This window comes from Culex quinquefasciatus, chromosome 3, assembly GCF_015732765.1.
Source record: "Culex quinquefasciatus strain JHB chromosome 3, VPISU_Cqui_1.0_pri_paternal, whole genome shotgun sequence".
NCBI classification, from domain to species: Eukaryota; Metazoa; Arthropoda; class Insecta; order Diptera; family Culicidae; genus Culex; species Culex quinquefasciatus.
Genome location: NC_051863.1, coordinates 137,587,185 through 137,596,312, shown reverse-complemented (window position 1 = coordinate 137,596,312; position 9,128 = coordinate 137,587,185). Strand labels below are relative to the sequence as shown.

General features: G+C 30.5%; 1 protein-coding gene across 1 annotated transcript in view; it reads left to right on the top strand.

The window, feature by feature from the left end:
* Nucleotides 1-5,840: 5,840 nt before the first annotated feature.
* The window catches only part of LOC6050356 (phospholipase B1, membrane-associated), a 41,013-nt gene continuing 37,725 nt past the window's right edge, over nucleotides 5,841-9,128 (top strand). The window contains exon 1 of the mRNA XM_038265325.1: nucleotides 5,841-6,135. The gene's annotated coding sequence lies outside the window, so the exon portion shown is untranslated. The remainder of the gene's footprint in view (nucleotides 6,136-9,128) is intronic.

Here is a 9,128-nt window from a genome sequence, read left to right as displayed (position 1 = left end):
ACGGCGTGCTGGGTTTCCAATCCAGAGGTCGTGAGTTCGATTCTCGTACCGGGATGATGAAGTATGGCATTTTAATGCATTAAAAAACAATTTGTTTTTTGAAAAAATGTTTAAAAATGTCAATACAGATGCCAAATACAGATTTTCGTCCCCCTGATACAGATATACAGATTTTTGACCCTCAAAAATACAGAATCAAATGTGGCAACCCTGACTAAGACACGTTTTTCAGTGATTTGTAGCTCGCAACCGTGAAGAGATAGAAATTTGGTGTCAAAGGGACTTTTGTGTAAAATTAGACGCCCGATTTGATGGCAAAATTCAAATTCCGAAAAAACGTATTTTTCATCAAAAAAAGTTAAAAATTAGTTTTAAAATCGCTGCCATTTCCCGTTGCTCAACTGTCAAAAATCGTGAGACATGTCATTTTATGGGAAACTTAATGTACTTTTCGAATCTGAAATAACCCAGAAGGGTCATTTTTTTCATTTAGAACAAAAAATTTTCATTTTAAAATTACATTTTTTCTAACTTTGCAGGGTTACATTTTAGAGTGTAACAATGTTCTACAAAGTTGTAGAGCAGACAAAAACAAAACATTTGATATCTAAACATAAGGGGTTTGCATGTAATCTTCACGAGTTATCAGAATTTTACAAAAAAAAAAATTGAAAAAGTTATGATTTTGACCATTTTTGACCAGTTTTTCGAACTTGGTAATTCTCCGCCAACTCACACAACAGTTGCCCCGACCCCTCTTCGATTTGCGTGAAACTTTGTCCTAAGGGGTAGCTTTTGTCCCTGATCACGAATCCGAGGTCCGTTTTTTGATATCTCGTGACGGAGGGGCGGTACGACCCCTTCCATTTTTGAACATGCGAAAAAAGAGGTGTTTTTCAATAATTTGCAGCCTGAAACGGTGATGAGATAGAAATTTGGTGTCAAAGGGACTTTTATGTAAAATTAGACGCCCGATTTGATGACGTACTCAGAATTCCGAAAAAACGTATTTTTCATCGAAAAAACACTAAAAAAGTTTTAAAAATTCTCCCATTTTCCGTTACTCGACTGTAAAAAATTTTGGAACATGTCATTTTATGGGAAATTTAATGTACTTTTCGAATCTACATTGACCCAGAAGGGTAATTTTTTCATTTAGAACAATTTTTTTCATTTTAAAATTTCGTGTTTTTTCTAACTATGCAGGGTTTGTTTTTAGAGTGTAACAATGTTCTACAAAGTTGTAGAGCAGACAATTTTCAAAATTTTGATATATAGACATAAGGGGTTTGCTCATAAACATCACGATTTATTGCGATTTTACGAAAAAAAAGTTTTGAAAAAGTTACTTTTTGCGTTTCATTTGTTCATTTGTTTCGTCGTCCGTGTCTGTCGCGGGTGACCATGAACGGCCATGATCGATGACGACCAACTTTTTCAAAACTTTTTTTTGTAAAATCGCGATAACTCGTGATGTTTATGAGCAAACCCCTTATGTCTATATATCAAAATTTTTGTAATTGTCTGCTCTACAACTTTGTAGAACATTGTTACACTAAAAAATAACCCTGCAAAGTTAGAAAAAACACGAAATTTTAAAATGAAAAAATTTGTTCTAAATGAAAAAATTACCCTTCTGGGTCAATGTAGATTCGAAAAGTACATTAAATTTCCCATAAAATGACATGTTCCAAAAATTTTTGCAGTCGAGTAACGGAAAATGGGAGAATTTTTAAAACTTTTTTAGTGTTTTTTTCGATGAAAAATACGTTTTTTCGGAATTCTGAATACGCCATCAAATCAGGCGTCTAATTTTACATAAAAGTCCCTTTGACACCAAATTTCTATCTCATCACCGTTTCAGGCTGCAAATTATTGAAAAACACCTTTTTTTTTCGCATGTTCAAAAATGGAAGGGGTCGTACCGCCCCTCCGTCACGAGATATCAAAAAACGGACCTCGGATTCGTGATCAGGGACAAAAGTTACCCCTTAGGACAAAGTTTCACGCAAATCGAAGAAGGGTCGGGGCAACTTTTCCTGATTTCGTGTGAGTTGGTAGAGAATTACCCAACTTTTAACCCCAAAAACTCAATCGTGTTTTGAAAGTATTTTTTTTCGGAAAGTTCAGCTAATTTTGCATAACAATGACCCCTTGGACGATTATTGTGTTTAGTGCCGAAAAAAATGTTCAATAAGACCTTTTCAAAATATAAGGTTTATTTTTTTCAAATTATTATTGCTTTGAAACCCAACCAATAACTTTACATTTGTATCCAAGAGAGTTAAATTCGGTTAAAATGGTGCGGATTTGCGTTTTTTTTTTTTTTTTTTGCAAAAATCGATGAAAATTGTCATTTTTGGACCTCCCTAACACAGCGTAAACTGAAAAATTGATTTTTTTTGCCTTTTCTATACAAAAACGCGAAACGTCATAAAGCTCTATTAATTCGATTTTCAATGTTAAAGAATGCAATTTTATTCATAGACAAAATTTCATTCTTTAGCATTGAAAATCGTATCATAATCGCATCATTTGGTTTTTCTGGCTGACAAAATTTAACCTCACTTTATTTTCGTGTACGAACACACAATACATACGCACGAAGATTATTCTATAGCTCTGAGATATCGCGAGTTGAAAAATGAGAGCTAACAAGATGGCACTGAGAAAAATAAATTAAAATTTACAATTTTTTACAATAATTGGCTGTATTTCAGCCATCGATCAACAGTTTAAAAAAAATAAAATTTTAGCTTTAGAATATATTTTTTCATGAAATATTTTTAAATTGCTAAAAATTACACATTATTCGATTTTTTTTTCTTCTTGAGCCACAAATTAAAAACGGTGCATTTATGAAAAAATCGAATAAAACTATTTTTGATTGCAAATTTTATTTTGCATCTAGTGCAATGTTGTCACTCTTCATAAAAAAAAGGAATTGCGATCTAATCGTGTTATCTTGTCACACACTGCATTTGCGACAACAAGTCAAAGGGAATTCAGTCAGAGGACGTTTTGCCACATGTAACTGCGCGACTGCTATATATATTTTTGATTGTAACTCGAGAACCTAGCAACCAACTTCAACCAAATTTTGGGACAATGCACAGAATGGTCAGCCAAACAAAAATGTGTGTTATATATAAATATATGTGACGTTCGACAAGATAGCACGTTTACGTCGAACTTAAAAACTACGTCGAAATCCACAAGCTGCTGTTACGTACGAAGTATAAACGTAGTGTTCGTGTGTGATGTAAAACTTGCAAACAAGAACCACAACAACACCGATAAACGATGTTATTCATTCGTGGATTTCAGTGGATTTCAGTTCCACAAGTTTATACGAAGCTGTTTGAATGAATGCTTTCGATTCATATTCGCGATCGTTAGTCATTCGTATCCACCACGTGCTCGTTCGGCTTTTGCTTCGTGAGAGAGTTTTTCAATATTCTCTCTTTTCCAACTCAACGTGGAACGCACTAGTACAATCGAGGTGATTGATACTTCCTTCACCTTCATTAAACCGGTGAAACAATTAAATGTAATGAGTAAGAAGTTTGTTCAAATTTGGCAAAAGTGAACGATTTCATGATTTTAGCTGATTGTTTCGTACAATTTTTGAAATGTATTTCATCACCATTAGAAAAGATTTCAACAAAAGCATAAGCATTCAATCTGACGTCGTGAAATTCTCGTTACGGTTATTGACAGACGTGTTTGCGTCTGCGACAGACGAAGGAGCTGTTTACTCACCTACCTATCACTCTTGAACTTCCTTTTCGCATCATATTTCCAGACCATCGCAATCAGACGCAAAGCTATTCTTAATTGAATTACCGAGTCATGCTGATGATGATGGTGATGATACACATATGAGGTGTGCAGGCAGGATAATTGTACGTTTTCAGCCTGGAAGATTCTGATGCCAAAGAGTTCAACAGCATCACTTGAACCGGGCAATGTCTATCATTTGTGCCGATCCTAGGACGGACGCGGACACGTGTGCGACAATTGCAGTTTTGTGATTCTTAATAATCATCGATTGACCTGCCCCCCCAGATCGAGGACCTCCTTGAAGCTGACACCCTAGCACCATATCATTAATCAGGCATCTGGAGTATCTGAGCTAAGGAGAAGAAAAAACACTTCATGACAGCTAAAAACACACTCTGGAGGTCACGGCAGGGAATATAATTCATGGTTGCGATCGTTTGAAAACTGTCGGAATAGAAGTTACTTACTGTGTGAACAAGTATTTGTTATTTATTATTTATTATTCTAATAAATATTTGTATAGCCAAATAATGCTAAGCTTTTGCTTTTCTCACTGAGGAATGGGCATGAAATCTCTCGAAACATCTAAAAACTAAAAACTAAAAACTAAAAACTAAAAACTAAAAACTAAAAACTAAAAACTAAAAACTAAAAACTAAAAACTAAAAACTAAAAACTAAAAACTAAAAACTAAAAACTAAAAACTAAAAACTAAAAACTAAAAACTAAAAACTAAAAACTAAAAACTAAAAACTAAAAACTAAAAACTAAAAACTAAAAACTAAAAACTAAAAACTAAAAACTAAAAACTAAAAACTAAAACTAAAACTAAAAACTAAAACTAAAAACTAAAAACTAAAAACTAAAAACTAAAAACTAAAAACTAAAAACTAAAAACTAAAACTAAAAACTAAAAACTAAAAACTAAAACTAAAAACTAAAAACTAAAACTAAAAACTAAAAACTAAAAACTAAAAACTAAAAACTAAAAACTAAAAACTAAAACTAAAAACTAAAAACTAAAAACTAAAAACTAAAAACTAAAACTAAAACTAAAAACTAAAAACTAAAAACTAAAACTAAAAACTAAAAACTAAAAACTAAAAACTAAAAACTAAAAACTAAAAACTAAAAACTAAAAACTAAAAACTAAAAACTAAAAACTAAAAACTAAAAACTAAAAACTAAAAACTAAAAACTAAAAACTAAAAACTAAAAACTAAAAACTAAAAACTAAAAACTAAAAACTTAAAACTAAAAACTAAAAACTAAAAACTAAAAACTAAAAACTAAAAACTAAAAACTAAAAACTAAAAACTAAAACTAAAACTAAAAACTAAAAACTAAAAACTAAAAACTAAAACTAAAAACTAAAACTAAAAACTAAAAACTAAAACTAAAAACTAAAACTAAAAACTAAAAACTAAAAACTAAAAACTAAAAACTAAAAACTAAAAACTAAAAACTAAAAACTAAAAACTAAAAACTAAAAACTAAAAACTAAAAACTAAAAACTTAAAACTAAAAACTAAAAACTAAAAACTAAAAACTAAAAACTAAAAACTAAAAACTAAAAACTAAAAACTAAAAACTAAAAACTAAAAACTAAAAACTAAAAACTAAAAACTAAAAACTAAAAACTAAAAACTAAAAACTAAAAACTAAAAACTAAAAACTAAAAACTAAAAACTAAAAACTAAAAACTAAAAACTAAAAACTAAAAACTAAAAACTAAAAACTAAAAACTAAAAACTAAAAACTAAAAACTAAAAACTAAAAACTAAAAACTAAAAACTAAAAACTAAAAACTAAAAACTAAAAACTAAAAACTAAAAACTAAAAACTAAAAACTAAAAACTAAAAACTAAAAACTAAAAACTAAAATCGGTCACCCTACCAAATCCCGCGCTCACAGCCTGCCTTGATTTCGCTTTCAACACGGGAGAAGCAGCAGCAGCCAGTTCTTGATGCTCAGCCGGAATAAGTTCTGACTTCGAAAGAGTTGAGGCTTCCACTGGGCTCGAGCGTTCTGGGAAATTTATTCTCGACGGAGCACGCGCACCGTTCGCATCGTTCTGCCTGCGTCGTCGTCGTCCTGCGTTTCGAGCGCGCGCGTCGAAAGAGTGTCGTTTGTGAATTCAGCTGGTGTTGCGCGGGTGGTGACTTTATTGGCTGGTGCTGTTGTTGTCATTCTTCATGGACTTAGCATAACTGCTGCTGCTGACCCGGCAGACATTCTGGACCATCGACGGTGAATGTGAAGATTTTGCTTTATTTGACGTCAAACAGCTCGGGAGGGAATATTTGAGGAATTTTGTGAATGATTGATCAGTGAAGATATCAAATTTTAAGGTGAGTCTTAGTGATAAATTTAGTGAGAAGATTCGTCGTTATGTGGAAACATTAGTTCCAAAAATCATCATCATCAGTTTTAAATTTGAAAAAGTGTCTAAAGAATATGCATATTTCACATAGTTTTAGCTTTAATTTTGCCAATAAAATCATTAAACATAAAAAAAGCCAAACCATTTTCAAATTCCAGCAGCATTTAATAAACACAAAAATATTATAAAGCAGTTAATTAGCACTTTACATTCAACACTTAAAATACCTAGTGGAAAAAAGTTTGTCATGCTTGGTATTTAATGTGTTTTTCGTTTAATAGTGGTGAAACAAATGTACAAAATATATTCTTGTACGAACCGGAATGTTGACAATACAGAAGTTTATAGAGCCACTTCACACCTGTTTCATGAAAATCACACGATCAGTTCTGCGGTAGCTAAGCATATGATAACAGGCAAGAGTTAGGGAGAAGCAAGCATTGATTTTATGGATTAGGTTGACGTGTCCAAAGAAGTGAGTATGTGTTCAGATTTAAAGCAGGTTTACTTTTTTATTAGTGCTTTAAAAATATAGTCTGTTTTCGAAAAAAAATATTTTTCAGATATCTGACCATGTTCGCACAAATGTCCCATATGCAAAAACAGCTAGCTGAGAAAAACGAAGGCAAATTTGTCCCACCAGTATTTATCGAAACATTATTTAAACAATATGATCAATTCTTCACAAAATCCGGAATTTAAATTTCATTTGATTTTTTTTTTTTTGCAAAAACTTTTTGAGGAAATTCCATAAAACCAAAAACGGCATTTGGCAACATTGTGAAGTCTCCATAAAGTTTTCGCTGCCATCCATACAAAAATAGTTCGAAAATTTCTGAAATGTTTTTAGGAAACAACAAGGCAGAGATATGTTTTTTTGAATCGTACTTTTTTACTTGGATATTAAATATGCGTTTATTTAAATAAAAAAAATAATTTTGTTTGTTTTTTAGCTAAAATCTACAGATCTTTTTTTTTGTTTTTGAAAGGGTTCAAATAAACATAATTTTCATATTTTGCTTTTTGTGTGTTTTTGAACAACCCTGACTCAAAGAGGTTTTCAAAACCACCCAAAAAAATATGTTTACACTTTTAAAAAAAAATCTCCAGAAATGTACTGTCATCTTGAGTTAATTTCAGGTAAAAGATTTTTTTTTTATTATTTTTAAAAATAGTTCCCAGCTCGGCAACTTTTGGTCGCATTTTCAATTTCAATAATTGAAATCTATGTAAAATATTGCAATATTTAAAGAAAAAGTATTTTTAAAATCCAAAAATTAAGCAAAACATTTCAAGAGTCACAAAATATAAGCTTTTATCCCTTTTCAAATGTTATGTGTTCGAAAAAGGTTTTTTTCTAACATATTTACTAAAATGATTCTAAAATTTCGAAGAGGTTTTATTTGTTTATATTGAAAATTGGTAAATCGTCAGTTAGAAAATTAAGCTTGTTTGCAGACATTTTGAAATTTCACGTTCTTAATTTAAATTCTTTGTAATGCTCTATCTCTATTGGTTCGATTTTCAAAACCTAATTTGAAATTAGGCGAGAATCTTCTAAGCTATTTGAAAAAAAAATCAGAAATGCAAATAATGCATAGTATATAAACAAAAGTATATTTTTTCTGAAATTTTAATTTAGTGACAAAATAACTTGAAATCGGTGCAATTTATAAAGTTTAAATATTTATTTTTTCAATAAAATTTTTTTAAATCGATTTCAATTGGATTGAATCCAATTCTTTACAACTTGAAGTTGAAGTTGGGCGTTGAGTTCAGGAATAACTTTGTTAAAATTCAACCAAAGAAGATATTTTCTTTAAGTAACTCTTTGGCAAACTTTTTTCTACATCCCGATTGTTTTAAAAAGGATATAAAGTGATGTAAAATGGCATCCAATGTGATTTTTTTTATCATGAGGTAATATTATTACCTATGATTATGCATAGAAAAGTTTTTATCCGGTCTTCTTGTTGCTTTATGCTTTATAGAAATCTGATAAATTTAGTTTCGGAAACTTTTATTAATGATCAAATATTGCAGAAATTACTTAATAGGTCTTTTAGTGCATTTAAATGAAAATTTTATGAATAAGAGCATGTTTTCCTCGATTTTTAGTGATCTTTCATAAATAATTTATGATATGAATTTTATGGTTTCTTGGAGCAAGCACTTTTTATGGTGAATGAACCAAAGAAAATGTTCAAGCAATATTTTCAAGCACTATTTTACATTTTGACTTTTTGAGTGTTGATTTTATATGAAACCTTTTATTGATTCTGGGCTCCGCTGACAACAAAAATTTACAATACAATTTTCCATATCCGAATCTGTTTTTTTTTTCAGAACTGCTCAAATTTGGTTGATTCAAATTCATCAGAAAACAGGATATGTAATAAAATTTTGACAGAGCATAAAAAAGACATGCAATGCTGAGGTTATTTTGTGTTGGATGCCATCTTTATAAAATGTTCTATTATGTGCTAAACCAGATAACATAACCCATGCACAGGTATGGCTAGGGCAAAAAACCTAGGTTCTATTTAAGAATCAATTTAAACTAATGCTACACGGAAAAAAGTCAATTACCAAAATCGTGAATTGTGTTCATGAATTTGAGAACCACGATGTAATATATGCACGTTTATAGTGCAAATGCACCATACTAATGAATAAATTCCTTTGTGGTTCATAAATTCATGAACACAATTCACGATTTCTGGCATTGATTTTTTTCTGTGTAAGCAATATTTAAAATTTATTACAGATAGGCTTATCCAACAGTGAACAGATTAAAAATACTTTAAACCAAAAAATTTGAAACATTTTAAAATCTGGGGTTTTCTTTTAAAGTTCCTATGAGCCAACAAAGTTTAAAATAAATAAATGTTAGTTCAATGGGAACCTAAAAAATACGAATCGAACGAAGTTATATCTCATGGAAATTCAAAAAACAGCTGA